Source organism: Mauremys mutica, chromosome 10 (assembly GCF_020497125.1).
Source record: "Mauremys mutica isolate MM-2020 ecotype Southern chromosome 10, ASM2049712v1, whole genome shotgun sequence".
Lineage (NCBI taxonomy): Eukaryota > Metazoa > Chordata > Testudines > Geoemydidae > Mauremys > Mauremys mutica.
In genome coordinates, this window is record NC_059081.1 from 45949347 (window position 1) to 45970256 (window position 20910).

General features: G+C 40.5%; 1 protein-coding gene and 1 long non-coding RNA gene across 2 annotated transcripts in view; one reads left to right on the forward strand and one right to left on the reverse strand.

Moving 5' to 3' along the window:
* Positions 1-20910, reverse strand: part of LOC123378729 (calcium/calmodulin-dependent 3',5'-cyclic nucleotide phosphodiesterase 1A-like) — a 359073-nt gene that overhangs the window by 124956 nt on the left and 213207 nt on the right. The gene's annotated exons all lie outside the window — the stretch shown is intronic.
* Positions 608-7927, forward strand: LOC123378409. Its single transcript, XR_006582595.1, has 3 exons — positions 608-765; positions 2286-2453; positions 7869-7927. It is a non-coding gene; the product is annotated as an uncharacterized LOC123378409 (long non-coding RNA).

Here is a 20910-nt window from a genome sequence, read left to right on the forward strand (position 1 = left end):
CAGGAATCATAACAGATATGTCCTTAGAAACTCTAGTTTTCTTTCTAAAAATCTTTATTGAAAAAAGCGGGGGACAAATATCACCCCTAGAGATGCTCTGGCTCTCATGGGGAAAAAATGTATTGGTCTGGGTCTTCATGTAGCACTGACAGAGAGAATGACTGTTTGTCAACGGTATTGAAATGGAATAGCCTCGACCAATCACAGTGCAGGCATGCTGTACCACTGCTGACTCAGAATTATACAATGGTTTTCAGTAACTATGGAGCAGGATGTGTCACTATCCTCAGAACTCCGTGCATGCAGCATCCCCACAAACATAGCCACCTAATCCTCTCATTTCAATCCGTTTGGCAGAAAAAAAGAGAACCTTCGCATCTAAGCAGGGCCGGCTCCAGGCACCAGCTTATCAAACAGGTGCTTGGGGCGGCAACTCCGGAGCGGGGCGGCACTTTCAGGTATTCGGCGGAGGGTCCCTCATTCCTGCTCGGAGCGAAGGACCTCCCGCTGAATTGCCGCAGATCACGATCGGGCTTTTTTTGGGGGGGGGGGCTGGTTGGGGTGGCAAAACCCTTGGAGCCGGCCCTGCATCTAAGGGTCTGTCTAGAACAGTAAACTGGACTGCGATTGGCCTACTGGGTGACGTTGGGCAAGTCATGTCTCCCCTGTGCCTCAATTTCCCCACCTTCAAAAATGGGGAGAATGATACTGACCCTCCTTGGTGAAGATCTTTGAGATCAGAAGATGAAAAGCTCTATAATGGAGGTAAGTATTAATACTGGCAATAGTTAGCAGTGAGTCATACTTCAGTTCCACCTAAACTACTGTTAAATATTATTTGATTGCAAGTGTAGATGAGACAAAGTCATTTTTACAACCATTTCAGAAATTGTGTTTGAAACCATCTGCTTCATAAGCTGGAAATACACTCAGGATATCATTACTGTTCTTCTTTGACCAATAACTAATTCACATACCTCTCCTTGGTGGCACCTGAATGCGAGCATGCTTGGATTTTAGCTTCACAATGAGTCCACCTTTTACTGTGAATACTGTACATAACCTTGGATGAATGAGCTGTGCCTATGGTGAAAGTTATACACTTCTAAGAAAGTGCTCCTCTCACTTTTGCTACCAAATGCAAGTGGCTTTTTCAATAGGTTAACAGCATAGCTATCCTGACTTTTCTCTCCTCAAATTGGAAATAGTGCCAACTGGACATAGTACTGGACTGGGACACAGGTGACTGGGCTCTATTCTTGTCCCTTCCACTACCTTGTTGGGTGATCTTGGGCAAGTCACTTCCCCTCTGTCCCTCAGTTTCCACATCTCTTAAAATGGGGGAAATGTTACTGACCTCCTCTGTAAGGTGTTTTGAGATCTACTGATTAAAATTGCTTTACACAAAGTCCTATTTTCCACTTGTTCCAGGAGACTATATTCTCCCTTTCATTTCAGTGCTGACTTCCCAAACTGTTGCCCTTTGCTTTAATTATGAGTTTACCTATGTTTCTGCAGTAAAATTCTTATAGTACTCCTCTTTTCCCTCCTGGTTAGCTATCAATTTCACTTGCTTCATATTGATTTTGTCATCTAGTGGATACATGCCTTATTATTTTTCAGTAGCCACCTTAATAAATATGGCACTGCTTCAACATAAACATTGGGAACTGCTTTTCAAGGGACAATAGGCACTAGATGGACATCAAATTATCCCCAGCGTTATTGCTTTGCTCCCAAACTCTCACCTTTTGCCATGCTGCAGCAACATCCTATTGGTACTTTGATCCTAGAACATCATGAGAGATGCAGGTGGTTCCTGTCACTCCATCACTCAAACTCTTGACAGATTTTGAGTCTGCATAATATTGCTTGATGAATTTTATTATGTGATCTATGCAGGCAAAGGAAAGTTTAGGTTCTGCCAGTATGCTGGCAAACCCTGCCTCTTATACCACAGCCATTTATTCAGAGTCTGTAATGCAAACACACATCTGCAGATTACACTAAGAGAAACTGAAGGACCAAGAGTATTCATAGCAGACAGCCACTGTACTTAATCATGCTGGCTTACTGAGCTGTGGTTTCAGAGTATTTCATTTCCTTATGACCAGCAAGCTTTTCAAATAGAAAAGTGCCTTGTGAATGGCAGAGGTAGTGCTGACTTTAGATGGGGTGACATCACATGTTGGTAAATGCTCGTAATGCAAATGTCTGATTACCACTGATACAGTTTTGCTGAGTTCAGATAATATCCTGCTTGTTTCACATTGTATGTCACACAGAATACTGGAGGGTAAAGATGCATGCTGACTGCTCGGATTCATGCTCAGATGAAGTTACAGCAAAGTCTTGAGAGACTTGATCCAATGCCAACTGGAGTCAACATATGGATTTTTCAATGGACTTTCAAAGGCCCTAAATGAGCAACTCAACATCCATAGATGTCATTGGTGAGCAGTTTTGCATCAGTTTAGTGAAAACATAACCCATTACAGTTTATAGGCATTGGGATATTATATTTTAATATGAAATAATTTGTGTTATTTATTTTCTCTCTATTGAGAATTGGACTCGGTCAAGGCCATAATTTCCAAACCTGAGTTCTTAAAGAAAATAAAAATGTTTTCCTAAAACTCAGAAGAACAAATCTAGCCCTGGAGTGACTCCATCAGCTTCTATGAAGCTACTCCTACTTACACCAGGATGAAATCCTATCCCACTGACATCAACGGGAGTTCTGCCATTGTGTTCAGACCACCAAGATTTCAGCCCAGAACTGATTCCGGGGCAGATGCTAGATTTGGGCCCGTGTGTGTCTGTGTTTTTAAAAAAAAAAAGCTCTGCCCACTCTCTACTCATGTTTCATCCTATTTTTGCAATGGACTCTCCTCTCTCCCCCTCTCTGCTCCTTTCCCACATTCTTGTTTAAGTAGCATGTGAACCCAATAAATGGGAATTAGAATCAAAATGTTCAAACATCTGAACATGGGAAAAATAGGTTGCCCTCTCCAGTTAGCACAGTGCAACCTTTCAAGATAAGCAGCATTATATAATAAATCGATGCAATGAAAAACATCTTTTTTGTTTCAGCTGCTTATGCAGGAAAATAAAAGACCCTTTGCTGTGGAACATGGAGTGTGAGAAGGGAAAATAGCACTATAATTTCAAAAGCCAGCTTCTCACAGGTTGCCAGAAGTAGTAGTCAAGGACATAACTAGTCTTTCATTCTGCAAAATTATGTAGGAACACAGCAACTATTCAGAAGTCTTCCCACTCGTATACTTACTCTAATGCAGAATTAATCATTTTAGAAAGGCTATTTTCTTTATAATTTCAGGCTATTTTGAAGTTTACAAAGGACAAACATGCAGGAGTCTAAAGTGAAACGCATATGTGCAGAATATCCATTTATTTAATTTCCCTATGTACAACTATTGCAAGTCAAAGAAAAGCTTTTCCTAAGCTCAGAATCATCCTAGCCAGTAGAGACAATATAATATTCATTCTAAAGCACCAGCCTGTCTTGGAATGCTGTTTTGTTTTATCAAAAATAAACAAGAGCAACAGCATAGCACAAATTAGATGGGAGGGATTAACGGGGTTAAGCCACCAGTCTTGTCACCCTAATCCCGAGGAGTGCTAATCCTGTGCCCGCCTACCCCTGTCCATCCCACCCTACTGCCTGCCTCCCCTACACATACAAATTGACGATTTCCCTGTTGTGACATTCCCCAGGATATAATCTGGGCCAATGAATAGCTGTGTCCCCTCAGTTCTCCAACCTGGGGTGCCTTTTACATTGCTTCGCTGTGAGAACATCCACTTCTGGCCTGCTCACACACAGCCTCCAGCATGAAAATTACTCCCAGCTATACTGCAAGAGTACTTTAGCCAGTCCCCCACCCCTTAAATTACACCGCAGAGCAACACCAGCAAATTTCTAGTCCCAGACTTTCCCCAGAAATGTGTGTCTTGTACTTGCCATCTCTTTCCTTCTGGACAATGCAAGCTCATAGAAAGGCTCATAGACTTTAAGGTCAGAAGGGAGCATTGTGATCATGTAGTCTGACCTGCACATTGCAGGCCACAGAATCTCACCCACCCACTCCTGTAACAGAACCCTAACCTCTGGCTCAGGTACTAAAGTCCTCAAACCATGGTTTAAAGACAAAGAATCCACCATTTACACTAAATCTGCAAGTGACCCGTGCCCCATGCTACAGAGGAAGGTGAAAACCCCCCACAGTCTCTGCCAATTTGATTGGGGAGAAAATTCCTTTCCAACCCCAAATATGGCAATCAGTTAGACTCTGAGCACGTGGGCAAGACCCACTAGTCAGATACCTGGGGAAGAATTCTCTGTAGTTACTCAGAGCCCTCTCCATCAAGTGTTCCATCACCAGCCATTGGGGATTTTTGCTACTGGCAGTCGCCGATGGGCCTCACACCATTATAGACAGGCCCTTCACACCATCCCTTCCATAAACTTACCAAGCTCAGCCTTGAAGCCAGTTAGGTGTTTTGCCCTATTGCTCCCCCTTGGAAGGCTGTTCCAGAACTTCACTCCTATGGTTAGAAAGCTTTGTCTAATTTCAAGCCTAAACTTGAAAGACTGTTTATATCCATTTGTTCTTGTGTCCATATTGGCACTTAACTTAAATAATTCCTCGCCCTCCTTGGTGTTTATCCCTGTGATGTATTTACAGAGAGCAATCATATCTCCCCTCAGTCTTCTTCTGGTTAGGCTAAACAAGCCAAGCTCTTTGAGTCGTCTCTCAATGTAGGTTTTCCATTCCTTGCAGCCCTTCTCTGCACCCATTTAGTTTAAATAAATCTCTCTTAAACATGGGAGACCAGAATTGCACACAGTATTCCAGATGAGTGCCTTGTACAATGATACTAACACTTCCCTGTCTCTACTGGAAATACCTCACCTGAGGCATCCTAGGAGTGTATTAGCCTTTTTCATGGCCACATCACATGGATGGCTCATAGTCCTCCGTGATCAACCAATATATGCAGGTCTCTCTCTTCCTCTGTCACTTCCAACTGATAAGTCCCCAGCTTATAGCAAAAAATTTTGTTGTTAGTCCCTAACCTTGCACTATTACATTTTATCCCATTTCTATTACTCCAGTTTACAAGGTTATCCAGATCGTCTTGTATGATATTCCACCCCTCCTCCATATTGGCAATACCTCCCAACTTTGTGTCAGCTGCAAATTTTATTAGCACACACTCACTTTTTGTGCCAACTCAGTAGTAAAAATGTTAAATAAGATTGGTCCTAAGACCGATCCCTGACTAACTCCACTAGTAACCTCCCCCCAGCCTGACAATTCACCTTTCAGTATGACCCATTGTAATTGCCCCTTTAACCAGTTCCTTATTCATATTTCTGTTCTCATACTAATCCCCATCTTCTCCAATGTAACTAGTACTTTCCCATATAGAACTATATTAAATGCTTTACTGAAATGCAGGGAGATTAGATCTACTACATTTCCTTTGTCTAAAAAATCAGCTATCTTCTCAAGGAAGATTAGGTTGGTCGGCACGATCTATCTTTTATAAAATCATGTTGTATTTTATCCCAATTACCGTTCACATCTATGTCCTTAACTATTTTCTCTTTCAAAATTTGTTCCAAGATCTTGCATGCAGTTGAGGTCAAACTAACAGGTCTGTAGTTTCCTGGATCACTTTTTCCCCCATTCTTCAAAAACAGAAACTACATTGGCAATTCTCCAGTCATAGTGTATGACCCCAGAGTTTACAGATACATTAAAAATCCTTGCTATTGGACTTGTAATTTCATGTGCCAGATCCTTGGATGGGGATTGTCTGGGCCCCCTGATTTAGTCCCATTAAGGTGTTGAGTTTGACTTCCACCTCGGATGTGGTAATTTCTACCTCCATATCCTCGCTGCCATTAGCCACCCTGCCACTACCCCTAAACTCTTCATTAGCCTCATCAAAAACTGAGGCAAAGTATTTGTTTAGGTGTTGGGCCATGCCTAAATAAATCTTTAATCTCCACCCTTCCTCAGTGTTTAGCGGTACCATTTCTTTCCTGGTTTTCTTATTTATATGGCTATAGAACCTTTAACCATTGGTTTTCATTCCTTTTGCAAGGTTCAACTCTGCTTAGCTTTTGGCAGTTCTCACTTTATCCCTACACTTTCTGACTTTCAAGAGGCAGCTTTCCTTGCTGATTCCTTCCATCTTCCATTCCTTATAGGCTGATTTCTCTTAATCACCTGTTTGAGATACTTGCTCATCCAGCTTGATCTGCAACCCTTCCTTGGAATTTTTCCTCTTGCTTGTGATACAGGCGTCAGATACGTTGTCAAAGCTGAAGAAGCTAATTCCAAGCCTCCTCCACATTCAGATTCTTCAGTCCAGTCCACTTTCCTAACTAATTCTCTTAATTTTTTTAAATTAGCTCTTTTGAAATTAAGGATCCTTATTGCAGATCTGTTTTTGTTTATTCTTCCATTTAGTATAAACTGAATTAGCTCATGATCACTTGAACCAAGGTTGTCCTTTACAACTAGTTCTTCTATGAGGCCCTCACTACTCACCAATATCAAATCTAAAATGGCATCACCTCTTGTTGGTTCAGCAACTGTTTGATGAAGAAATCTGTCAGCTATCACATGCAGGAAAACCTGGGCCCTACTATTATTAGTAGCATTTGTCCTCCAATCCACATCTGGGAAGTTAAAGTCTTTCATAATCACACAATTCACAGCAGTATTTATTTCTTTAAAAAATATTAGAGATCTCTACCCATACCCAAATCAGATCCAGGTGGTCTGTAGCACTCCCCAAGCACTATATCAGGGGAACCTCTAGTAGCTTTCTTTCCCAAAGTGATTTTACTTCAAAGAGACTATTTTATCCATTTCATCCCTTCTAATTTCTTTACAGTCTATCTCATAATTAATATACAATGCTACTCCACCATCTTTGCCTTTATTTCTATCTTTCCTGAACAGCACATAGCCTTCAATACCTGTACTCCAGTCAGGACTACTATTCCACCATGTTTCTGTTATCTCTATAATATCTGGTTTCACAAATCCTGTTAACCTCAAGTGAAGTTCCTCAAACACTTCAATCCAAACACACACTGGTTTAGATAAAACAACAAAACAAACACCTGTACCATTACAAAGGGTGTGCTGTGGTGGTGTGTGGCAGAGCAGAGTTACATCACACCTCATCCTCCATTGACCTAATGTCACACTGAGCGATCTTTACCTGGCCAGGGACCTAAAACTGACTCCCTGTGCCCCACCCCCATGTGTATGAGCAGAGTCTAGACAGTGTAGAGAATCTTGCCGCCCCCCAACATGGGGAAGTAATAGCATTTAACTTATTCTAATTTTAAAAAATTCACAGAGGTGGCAAATGTAACATTATTTACATGAAATTTCCTTGATGCACTGTAGGGTAGCGAAGCTGTCCATTTATTAAGTGTATTGCAGTAGCATCTAAAAACCCCAGTCATGACTCAGTACCCCATAGTGCTAAATGCTGTATAAATAGAGAACAAAGAGCTAGTCCCTTCCCCAAACTGCTTCAAATATAAGTAAGTTACCATCTGATGAATGGATATATTTAGTTTTCACCAGATCTGAATTTGACCCTAAACATGAAATTACTTGTGTAATTGTTCACTTATAACCAGAATCTGTTAACTTTTTTTTTTTAAACAAGGGTCACAATAGAGAGAAGATGTAGACATATCTGGTTAAAAAAGCATACCTGTTCTCATTTATTTATTCATTAGTAATTGACTAAAACAAGGTAAGAAACCCAGCAACTTGGTTTATAAGGTGTAATCCTTGTTTCACCAGATTCCAGAGATGCCATTCCAAGCAGGGGGTAAAAAGATCTACCAGCAGATGGAGACCGGAAATGTCAAAAAAATTGGTCGTCAGCTTGCAATAAAGTCCAAGCGGCTGATGAGACTAGTTTACTTCCCATCTCCTTACAAGTATCCTAACCCTTACAATACACAGCTTCTAGAGAATAGTAACTTTTTTTCTTGTCGATCGTTCTTAGACAGGCAGTACTCAGACTTGGAAATCACGACTGCTTCCTGTTTTAATTGCACACCTGTGCTTGTTAATTTTTCACTGTGTATTTTCCTGCATTTACAGTAATATTTAGCACATTTTAAGGCACAGATAGATAATGAATGATGATTGCACTGATAATTATGTTTGCTAGGAAGTGATGAGTCATTCTATACTCTCTTGTAGGGCATATTTTAAAATTAAAAGGCTGGAGTCTATCCATAACTTATTGGGACATTTCCCAACCCCTTGTAGCATATTTTATTAGGCCAACAGCTAAGAACAAGAGGAGCAGCCAATGGTGATACAAGCTTCGTTTAACAGTGCCAGCAAAGGTAGATATTAACTCTCTAGTATAGAAAATGACATCAGTGGCATTGCACAAGAAGTGGAAGACAATTCAGGAAAAGAAATTAAATATCTGTCCAACAGAGATATGAACTGGGAAGAGATCCAGAGAACCACCTAGCTGCATAAACCAAAGGAACTGCAGGAACTCATTGAAGACTCCAGGAATCAAGGAAGAAGAAAGAACTCCCGCATCACTACGTTACAGAAGGAAATGGAGAACAACAACCTGGGTTTATTCTTTGAGATGCAGACTTCATTGAAGTCAACTGTGCTATACCAGTTTACACAAATTGAAGAACTGGCCATTAATTAAATTTTTATTTATAATCATGGGAATCATAGGACTGGAAGGGACCTCGAGAGGTCATCTACTTCAGTCCCCTGCACTCATGGCAGGACTAAGTATTACCTAAATCATTCCTGACAGGCGTTTGTGAAATCTGCTCTTAATCTCCAATGATGGAGATTCCACAACCTCCCTATGCAATTTATTCCAGAGCTTAACCACCCTGATAGGAAGTTTTTCTTAATGTCCAACCTAAATCTCCCTTACTTCAATTTAAACCCATTGCTTCTTGTCCTACCCTCAGATGCTAAGAACAACATTTTTTCTCCCTCCTCCTTGTAACAACCTTTTATGTACTTGAAGTGTTATGTCCCCTCTCGGTCTTCTCTTTTCCAGATTAAACAAACCCAATATTTTCAATCTTCCCTCATAGGTGATGTTCTCTAGGCCTTTAATAATTTTTGTTGATCTTCTCTGGACTTTCTCCAGTTTGTCCACATCTTTCCTGAAATGTGGCACCCAGAACTGGACACAATACTCCAGCTGAAGCCTAATCAGCGCAAAGTAGAGCAGAAGAATTACTTTTTGTGTCTTGTTTACAACACTCCTGCTAATACATCCCAGCATGATGATCACCTCTTTTTGCAACAGCGTTACACCATTGACTCATATTTAACTTGTGGTCCACTATGACCCCAAGATCCCTTTCCACTGTACTCATTCCTAGGCAGTAATTTCTTATTTTGTATGTGTGCAACTGATTGCTCCTTCCTAAGTGGAGTACTTTGCGTTTGTCCTGATTGAATTTCATCCTATTTACTTCAGACAGTTTCTCCAGTTTGTCCAGATCATTTGGAATTTTAATCCTATCCTCCAAAGCATTTGTAACCCCTCCCAGCTTGGTATCATCCGCAAACTTTATAAGTGTACTCTCTATACCATAATCTAAATCATTGATGAAGATATTGAACAGAACTGGACCCCAAACTGATCCTTGCAGGACCCCACTTGTTATGCCCTTCCAGCATGACTGAACCACTGATAGCTACTCTCTGGGAACAGTTTTCCCAGAGAATCTACCTCTCATCTACACTAGTGGTTTTGGGTGGGATTTTCTATAGTTCTTAAGAGTTATTTACCTAAGTCCTACTAAAAGACTTTGGAAGGTAGTGCCTACACAGCATTAAAATACCATAAAAAAATCCCAGCATTTGTTTGAGTTTCACATAGAGCTTCGTTTAAAGCCTAGACAGACACATCATGTCCCTTCTGAGTACAGATTCTCATATAGTGCTGCTTTGCTGTTGATAACTAAACCAATAAAATCACATTTACAGACTTTGATTTAAAATAATTAAATCCAAGAAAGGAGACTGTAAGTTATTGACCCATGGACACACCCATCCAGGTATTGAACATCTCTCTCCTACCTCCCCTAAGAATTCTGTGTCTTTTCAACCTCTCTCCTTGTGGCCTTTCAGCACTGATGATCACATGGGCACCATAAGAAGTTTGGATAACTTTTGCTTTGACTCTTTTGCCTTTCATGTTTTGCAGTAGGAACTGAAAAAGAAGCTCTTATAGGTTTCAAACTAGCATATAGTCTTGTTTTGAGTTTTCCATACACTGATTTGACATGAATAGACTAAAGTTCAAGCAGCTGTTACTGACCCTAACAAGGAAGGATAGGAAACTACAGTACAAATCTTTCCATGAAATGATCGCTTGGATTGTCAGTGAGGGCTAAATAAAGTGAGGATTTAATGCCACTAAGTTTTCATATAAATTGCTCGGAACGTAGCATATTTAAATTCAGATCATTTGGAATTTCTCATTTTATGTCAGTGAATCATGATCAGACAAATCAACACTACTAGTAGTGAAATCTAAAAATTTAACTAACATGCTAGCAACTAAATATGTGGCACAACTGGTGAATAAGCTGTCAGAGCTCTCAATATCTCTTTAGTTATTTTAATGTAAATAAAAGTCCCTACAAGATATGAGCGCCTGGGTTGTGGACACAACAATTATTTAGTTGTTTCCTTATCTCTTTTCTCTGCAAAGAAAGTTTTTTCCTAAGATTCTCATTAACACGATATAAAAACTGATGTCTATTTGAAATGTGAAGATACCGGATTGGTTTTCCTTCAGCAGTTGTCACACCTCACGAGAATGAACACAACGTTTGTTTGGTTTGGTGGGGTTTTGTTTTGGTTCAGAGTGCTTGCATTAGTATGTTTCCTGCATTTCATGGAACAGATTTTCTATCCAGCAGGGTAACAGCAACCTTTTCTTTAATTTAATTCAACATTGGTAACTACATTTCTTCAGTGTTTTTGGATACCTAATCAGTTCTATGACTGTACTGTAGGCTTTATTTAGAATAGAAACATTTCCTGTCTGAATATATCAATACTTACAAGATTACTGTACAACACTACTTAATTATACGCTCCTGGACTTAACATCACCCTATAGTTAGAAACGGATCACATTGTTCTGTTTGTGTCCTAAACTGTCACATAGTGTTGTTAAATACTGATTGCATTTCACCACAAAGAGGGGCAGATTTCAGTAGTGAGTGAAGTAATCCATAGCTTTTCTCAGTACTGCGTCTATACACATAGATACATAAAACACAAGGTACAGACAATAATAGGTTTCCCTCCCCCCACCAGCTGAGGTTAAAAAACAGAAAATATAAGAGGAAGTGTTTATGGGTATGGTGCTCCTTACAGCCAATTCTATTGTGTGCGCGCACACACCCACACACCAAATAAAACAATCAAGTGAAAAGTTTCAAGTTGAAGCACTCCAGAGTCACGAAATACTAAAATTCCTAAGCATGTGAACTTCTTGCTGCACCAAACATGCAACAGGTCTGGATCCATGCACATACACAGCAAAAAAAGCTTCAGACAAAGAAAACAAACCTGGCACTAAAACAGAGAAGCATAAAGCATAACATGCATGAGTGTTCCCCCAACAAACAAAGCAAACAAAAAAAGTTGCCCATCAAGATACTGGAAAATAGCAACATCTAGTAGACTAACCATTTATAGAAGTATTTAAACACAAAATTTAGATGATATGGTTGGCTCATTAACCACATATCAAGTGCAGTGATTATATAATTAATCACCACAATGTCATGTTTCTAAAGTAATATTTGACATTAAATTGTAACTTACTGTTTTCTTAAAGTACTGGAAACTAAGTCACACACAGTCCCTCAGGTTAATCAAGCAACTCCCAGTTGCCATGACTGTGCATACAAGTTGTCATAGACAAACTGTTAAATGCATATTAACTTTTGAGATAGGTTTCAGCTTCCATACTATATTTTCTGTTTTCCTGCTATTTATTTTTTAGGAGCCACCATTGCTGCTTAGCTTCTGTGAACTGATGTGAATAAAGGCCAAAGTGAACATAAATAATATGTATTTTAAAGTCTTATCTGCCTTACAGGTCTATGAATCTGGATGTATTCAGCCATCTAGATGTACTGTGGGTAGACTGAGCAAGCAATGCCACAGCATCTAATGGATGAGTCTTGTCTTTTGTTATTCTCGTATAACAGGAAGGGACCCATATATTGCTTTTCCTACAGAATATCACAGATTCAATTGTCGTTGATTTATTTAACCTCAGTTTACTGTGCCTACTTAACTGGTAATGTGGAAAAATGGTAGCAGCCTCAAGTTTAGTAAATAATTTCAAGGACAAAAAATACTCATCTTAGTATGCTAAGGGAAAACCTTTTCCAATCTTGAACATATGTTGAATACAGCTGGATACAGAAAAAAATACTTTAAAATTAAACACTCTTATTTCATCAGCCAAAAGTAAAGTGTAGTTATATAAGACTCAAAAGAGGAGATAACTTTCGGCAGATACATGAAAACAGCATGCTTATCATGGCATTTACGCCTACTTGAATGTTCATCTGGAAGAGAGTCATACTGACAGTTTATCACATGCAACCATCACTGTTCAGAACACAAAAGTTAATATTAAGAGCTAGATTGTAATGATCTCCACATCTACGTAGGTATGCAAAGAGCGGGGGTGCAAGCTTGTTGAGCTCCCACACAAAATTCCTCCCCCCACCCCCCGAAGCCCGGTTTTGTTAAAAAAGGTAAGATAAATTATGCCAAAACAACACTACATGAGCCCCAACTCAGGCCTTCCTCCAAGGTCTGGTTGCTGCCAGGGTTTCTTTCTTCAGGACTAGACCTTTGTTTCCTGGCCCAGGGAGCTACTTCCATCTTCCTACGTGATGGAGTTTAATAAGCCACAATTGTCACAATGAATCAACAGTAATTTACATGCAGCTCCTTGCACAGAACCTGGCCAGATCCTGTTAACTGAGCAAGGTATGAGTAGAAGAAAAGACAAAAAGCCTCCTGCTTCACACATCACAGGGCTAGTGACAATCACTGTCCAAATACGGAACACAAACACTGTGCAAAGTTAGTGCCAACAATGACACTTGCCTCACTTGAGCTTAGTGACCCAGAGAGCATGTATGCATAATCTTTCCAACTCCTCAACATTCCCCCAGGCAGTATTGGATCCAATACCACGTACTGTGATGTGATAAGCAGGATGCTGCTCCCACAGCATGCACAATGGTAGGATAAGAATATGAATCCAGTTTTAGCAGAGGCAAGATGAGCTTGATTAAAAGACAAAGTACAGATGCAACTAGGGATCCAATCTTTATTTCACAAAACACACTCTAATCTTCTTATTCACTGTCAGGAATCACTTGTGCCTCTAATGCAGTCTATTTACATACATTACCATTAAGATGTCTTAGCCTGTAATTGTTTTATTACATCCCTTTAAACTTTATTACTGTAAATTATAAGTTCCCTCTGGTTAGTCAGCTCAGCACGCTGTTCAGATGATGACACCGTCAAAGTTGCTCCCTCGTTCAGCAATATGAGAATGGCTCAGTCACTGGAGTCCTCGTGCTGTGCCTGTAATGACATCAGCTGATGTGGTGCTCACAACTTCATTTCAGTTTCATCGATGCCTGGCCGGAAAAGTATCGCCTGCTACAATACCCATCTGTAGAAATTATAACTCCCATTAAGCGCAGTGGAGCTAGATTTTTGCCTATGAAGGTTGTGGCAGTTGCCTGACTCTCATGAGTTTCTACAGCTGTCAAGGAGAGCAAACGTCTGATTTTTAATAGTGTGTAGTTAAGCAATTGAAAAAAAAGTTATGTGTAGTTGATTCTGTTACTGACTCCTGGGCTTAACTGCTATTAGCTAATACTTCTCTTAGCTCACCTTGTCCTGCCAAACTGGCTCCCTTGCATCCAATACTACTGTTAGATTACATTCAAATTTTACCTTTTGAAACTTCACGCTCCCTAAACTTTAAACGTAACTTTTCTTCCCTCACCTGGTTCTACCTCTTAATTTTTTCTCCCTAAACTAATGTAAGAAAACAGACTCATTTCCTCTTGCCTGAGGTAGGAGAACCACCTCCCAAATACTTTGCAACATTGCTTCTGAAGATGCCTTCTAAATCCTGTAACTCAAAAGTTCATCAATACTCTCATCCCTCCTACTATCTTCTCTAGAGAAAATGTTGATTGCAGCAAAATTATTTTTTATCTGCCTCCAACAGCCACCCACAGAATTTCCCAAAGGAACAATTAATACTCCTCCAAGCTCACTCTTCCCATGAGCTTCTTGGGGGTCGGCCTCTAATCCCACTCACTCTCAAGAAATAAGCCCTCTACCAAACCTAGCAGCTTGGTAATTTATCACCAAACACGTTCTTCAAGCCACGGGGTAGATGCAAAGACCTTTATGTACCACACCAGGTGGCTTGAACTATGGAACTTTATCCCCTTGGACACTGATCACAAAGAACAGATACCTCCAGCTCCCCAACATATTTAACTTACCGTTTCCTGCTCGGTTTATAAAAAACATCCCCCTGTGCTGCACCATAGCAATGCACTAGTCAGCTCAGTCTTCTGCATCTCCAACTTTCTTTTGTGTTAGAATTTCACATCTGCCCAAATCCTGCCAAATGGCTCATATTAAAGTGTAGGTTCTTGAAAAGTGTTATTTCCTTCCTGAACAGCAGGGTCTATAGACAGTCACAGACAGAGTGGCAAAAGTGCTTAGGTACTATAGTGATGGACACTGTGGAAAAGTAGGAATTTCTGCCTCCATTACACCTGTGCAATCTTATCTTCAGTAGTCTTGCACAAGTGATCAGGACACGCAAATGAACAAGGACAGACACAGTGATGGATTTAAGGAGCAGACCACAACTTTATTAAACTTAACATTAGGGAAGGGGTGCAATTTTCCCCATCTCCACCCACTAGACTGTTAAGTGGGTCCAGTGTGGGGTTAACAGGGCTATCACATAGCTCATAACTCACGGTAGACTCTCCCTGGCCTACCCCTAGGATTCAGGATTCAGCTTGCTTGGCTGAATTCTCTCATCCTTCCCTCTTTGGTATCTTCTGTCTCCTTCACAGGGGGTCTTAGTCGGTGAGGGTTTCTCCTTTACTTGGTCCATTAGTGAAACCTGCACAACACTTTCAAAAGATGAGCCTGGGAGCTTAAATTCATAACTTTGCTAGTTACTAAAAAATCATGGACTGAACAGACACACTGGATTTATGCCTTATTACAACAAATCTGGTTACCCACTAACCCTTTCCCTCCATCCCCCCCATGACGGGAGACATGTTAATGGCCCACTTCACTTTCAATGGTCCCTTGAAATATGCATTAACTACTTATGTTAAACAATATGTTTCACCTTGTATTTAGCTGCAACAACCTGAATACATTTCCCAGAGCTGAAGAAGAACTCTGTATAAGCTTGAAAGCTTGTCTCTCTCACCAACAGAAGTTGATCTAATAACTGATATCACCTCACAACCTTGTCTCTCTACTATTACATTTGTAGGTCCTATCCCTATTTAACCTGTGGGTTCATGATACTGTGACGTAGGCAAAAAAGCCTAATGATCCTCAGCCAATTTGGCCTCAATGAGAAAAAAAAAAGTCCACCTGATCCTAGAACAGGCCATTGGTCAGACCCACAGCATCCTAATACTACAGTTCCTATAGCATACAGCTATGGGAAGGGAGGGTGGTTTCAGCTAAAATGGAGCAACAGGGAGAAAGGCAAATCTGCTCCCATTTCCCTCTGGCTGGCCAATAGTCAGAAGAGCACCCATAGTAAGTCAGGGGGAAGGAACCTACCCACATGTACAGTCCCAATTTATTCTACAGCTGTCCAGCACCTTGAGGATCCAGATAAAATGTTCCACCTCTTAGGTTGGGTGGTTGGCAATTGAGGGCAGAATTTGGTCCTGCAAAGTCTTGTCATTTGGCACTCACAAATGAAGTGATACTGGATTACTATTAATCAATCATTGTTGGTACAACTGTAGCACCCAGGAGCCCCAGTCATGGACCAGTGCCCTATTGTGTTGGGTGCTCTACAAAACAGAACAAAAAGATGATTCCTGCCCCCCCAAGAGTTTACACAGCTTGGGCGCAAGGGGCCCTTTTACTCTAACTTGGTTTTCCTTCTAATTTGGATCTACTTGAAGTCACTGTAGTTAAATTAAAAAACTGGTTGATTGGATTTTGATACACAGAATAAGTGAGAGAACTCTAACAAGTGCTCCAAATGAGCGCCTCATCTGCTCAGCATGGCATCAAGGTTAATACCCTGCATAAGCATTAACATAAATTGCATATTGCAGCTCAGTTATGCTCAATCCATACTACAGATTCTTTTTAGTTTATACAGAGACTTTTCAAACTATATCACAGAAGATAGGATTTTAAGGCTTAAATTTCAATTGCACAGATTCCTGTTGAGTATCGAGATTTACAAAGCTGATTGAGACAAAGGGATTTAGCATAGCTTAGCTTAGTCTCTTTTTTCCTGTCTTTGGTGCCTACTAATAAAAAGGAATAATAATTCTATTATTATGCAGATCAGAAGCAATCCAGTAAATTATTAAGAATTGCTCCTATCAAGATCATCTTTTTAGGTTTCCTGTCTAACTAGGTATTTGGAGGTACTGTCACATACAAATCCATATGAAACCATCAAGATACGCACATGTCACTGGATAACCCTATGGCTAGGTTATTATAACCCCTCTACTGCTACACTTCCAAATTGTTTTGGTAGACTCACTTTTTAGCTAAAGTCTTGATTGTAACCTCTTTAGGGCAAGGACCAATCTTTTACTTGTTATTTGTTATTCTGCTAGGTACTTTACCGAATAAATCTCAATACTCAAGAGGTCCAGTACCTGAAGTCACTATTGCTAGTTACTCATATCATACTGTAACACAATCTGTGGCTGCACACATTCAAATAGCCAATCACCAATTAAAGTGCACGCACATCTGTTGTGTCAGCTATAGAACTCGGACCCTCTGCTCCAAAATAACAGGTCCTACACCACCAGTAGTAAAAAGTTCTAGTTTAGCCCTGCAAGCCTGAGTCAGCAGACCCAGGCTGAGACTTGGTGTGGAGAGTTTTTTATCATGGTGTGGATGTCTCCTTTGTGCCTTAGTGTTCCCTCTGTACAATGGGAACAACTGCCCTGCCCCGCATGGCTGCCGGGAGGGTAAGTGTCTTAAAAATAGTGAATTGCTCAGCTACTGTAGTGATGGGGGCCAGATAAGCCAGAGAGTCCAGGGCCAGACGGGACCACCAGCTTATTTAGCCTGGTCTCCTGCATGTCATAAGTCATCAGCAACTGAAATTAGGCCAGGTGTAACAGCCAAAGCTACAGAAGGAAGTTACAAGATTGCACAGTGCACTGCAAAAAATGGAAAGCCATTTACAGACGGAACCCCAGGCCGGCAGCAGAGTGCCACTGAAAATCAGCTTGCGTGCCACCTTTGGCATGCGTGCCATAGGTTGCGGACACCTGTTCTATACCATCTATGTATCAACCACTAGATGGAGACATGATGCACACTTGAGCAGATCTGATGTTCCATCCAGCTTTCATTTGAGGCTTGATCCAATGCCTATGTTAGTCAGTAGAAAGAGTCCCATTGAATACAATGGAAATAGGATCAGATCCTCAGAGTCCAGCTGCTTATACTTGGTTTCATTCACAATTGTCAATGCTAAGAAAACTTTTCCAAGAGAAATGTATGCAAATATGCTGGGGTTGGGTAGCACATAATGGTAAATTTTAGTACTTTACAAGCATTTTGAATTATTGACACAACAGCCCTCTGAAATGCAGGTGAGCCTTATCATTTCTATTTTACCAACAGAGTAAGAGTGAAAATTTGAACAAAGGAATCCCATTCTGTCAACTTTGTGCTTAGTCTACTAGGACCACATAACATCTCAAGCTAGAGTTACTCCTCCTCTGCGGTCAGCCAGCTCAGCTGCACACTGTCTGCTGATCTGGAGCTTGATTTGCCTGCAATACACACAAGCAACACTGGACGTCCTGGGTAGCATGACCCTTCATAATCAGATGTTTCTGAGGTCCTTCCTAAAAGCTGAAGAGTATGTAGGCATGAATGACACAGTAGATGTATTGAGAGGAAACTGTAAATAATCAGTGGCATCTGGAAGCAAGGCCAGCTCCAGGTCCCAGCGCAGGAAGCAGATGCTTGGGATGGCAATGGAAAGGGGCGGCACATCTGGGTCTTCGGCGGCAGGTTCCTCAGTCCCTCTCGGAGGGAAGGACCGGCCGCCGAATTGCCACCAAAGAATGAAGAGGCGTGGCAGAGCAGCTGCCCAAGTGCCGCCGATCGCGGCTTTATCTTTTTTTTTTTCCTTCGCCGCTTGGGGCGGCAAAAAAGCTAGAACCGGCCCTTTCTGGAAGAAGACATCCACGAAACTTTACACTCCAGTGACTAATTTAAATGTTCACGTTTAAACTCAGTGAAAGAGTCTAGGAACTAGCTTTTTTTAAAAGTGAATACTGAGGTTAACCCTGACATTTCTAGTTTCCAAAATCTTCACAGGCCCCAAAGATCAGCTCGGAAACATTGTCTAACCACTGTAGATGGCATCAAGCCATGAATCACTAGGCATATGTCCACTCGTAACAACCTTTAGTGACAATTTTGTTCAGGCAACCTGTTGCTTTCTTTCCCAATAGCTGACCTATATTTGTTTTAAACAAATCCCAACATTTTCCACTTCTTAAAGATTAGACTTATTTCTATATAAAAAAAAAAGTCATAGGAATTTGGAACACAACATAAGTCCTATTTTTCCTGTTGCATAGAGGTACCTATGGTAACATCCAGGAATTACTGTAAACCAGCAAAAACTGCATGTTTCCCTGAGCCCTGATGACATTTATTTACCCACAATGCCATTATGTGGAAGTACTGGTTCAGCTGCACAAGGTCAATCATATTCCCTCTGTCCTTTTCCTGGAGGGAGAAACAGCTTTTCCAACACAATGACATGACAAAGGCCATGTAAATCAATGCAAACTCTGAAAATTAAGCACTTATTCCCAGACAGATACTTTCACATGTGCATGCTCTTTCTCTCTCTGGACAATAGATATTAGTGGCAGAAACACTGCAGTGTTCATGCTGCTTGAGCAGAAAGAGCTATTTAAATGTTTCAGAAGCAGCTTGATCTGCTACAAACGTAGATAGCACAGCAATGTTGCCATAGTGAACCACACTGGAGCAGGAGCCCAGACTAAAGAGAACAGGATGATGGCCAAAGTTATACCAAAATAGAAGGATTGCAGCACAGAGTCAATCTAGTATCCTGCACAGTAGTATAGAAATGATTGTTGTATTTGTGGCTTTATAAAGAGCAGGACAGCTACCACTGGCCAGCATTTTTAATGAAGATCCTATCTGAGCAAGAGCAAGCTCCATCACTTAGAATACAAAGTATAGTAATATGAACTGAATATTAAGAGCTTTTTAGGGAAAATTAGGCAGTGACAATACAGTATGTTAATATAAATCTAAGTGAGAAGTACCCTAGCTACAAAAGAAAGACTCTCCAGTCAAGATATTCCCAAATCCTTATGCTAATGAATGGATAGTGAAGATTGGTATCAGTATGTTTGGTTTCAGCATAGCAGTTTACTGCTATATCAGTCAAGGATGCTTGTAATCGTACCAAGAACTCATTTCTCCATGCTGAAGTGACTAAACACACAGTGGATATAACATGCTTATTATAGAAAAAGAAGAGGATGAGGATCTCATACCTTTGATGATTTCCCCCCCAAACATTAAATGTGTGACTTAATTCTTTTAATATTAAACCAAAAACCCCATAGTTCACAACCTTTACATGAAGTAAATGCTTTTATGAAAGAAGCAGAAGAGGAAAACAGTTTATCTGCTGCTTTCTGCTTGAGAGTCATATTCTGGGAGTGGTACCAAAATGTCTTGTTCTATTTATATGGAAAAAACCCTCTGGTAAGACAATTCTGAATTAAGTTAGCATGGTGCTGAGCAAATGTAAAGACACTGGTCTTTGAATGGGAGTCTTTCATTATTTCAACCGCATCGAGGGGCCAGGAGAAAAAAAATCGAATGTTTTCCTAAGAAAACCTCAGCATGGGCAATGGTGTTGTTGGTATTTCTGATACAATTTCCTTTTGTTTGTTAGGCCTTGCCTATATGGGAAAGTTTTTTTCAGTATAATCTAAGGTGCAAATTTAAAATTTATACACTATTATTCCAATACGAGTGCTTTTTTGGTTTAGCTTATTTTCTTTAGGAAGGAGTTTGCTAAATCAAAAATAAATAAATAGATAAAGCCACTCTTATGCCAAAATGTCCACACAGGTAGTTATATAAGAGGCTCTTTAAATATATTACGAGCAAGAGAAAGACAAAGGAAATCATAGGTCCTCTGCTTAGCAGTGATAGAGTACTAATAACTGTAACATTAAGTATCAGAGTGGTAGCCGTGTTAGTCTGGATCTGTAAAAGCAGCAGAGAGTCCTGTGGCACCTTATAGACTAACAGACGTATTGGAGCATGAGCTTTCATGGGTGAATACCCACTTCATCGGAAACAGCTGGCTAGGTGGTAGTACTACTGAAAAGGATCTGTAGGTTATAGTGAATCACAAATTGATACGAGTCAACAATGTGATGCAGTGGCAAAAAAGGCTAAAGAAGGGGTATTCACCCACAAAAGCTCA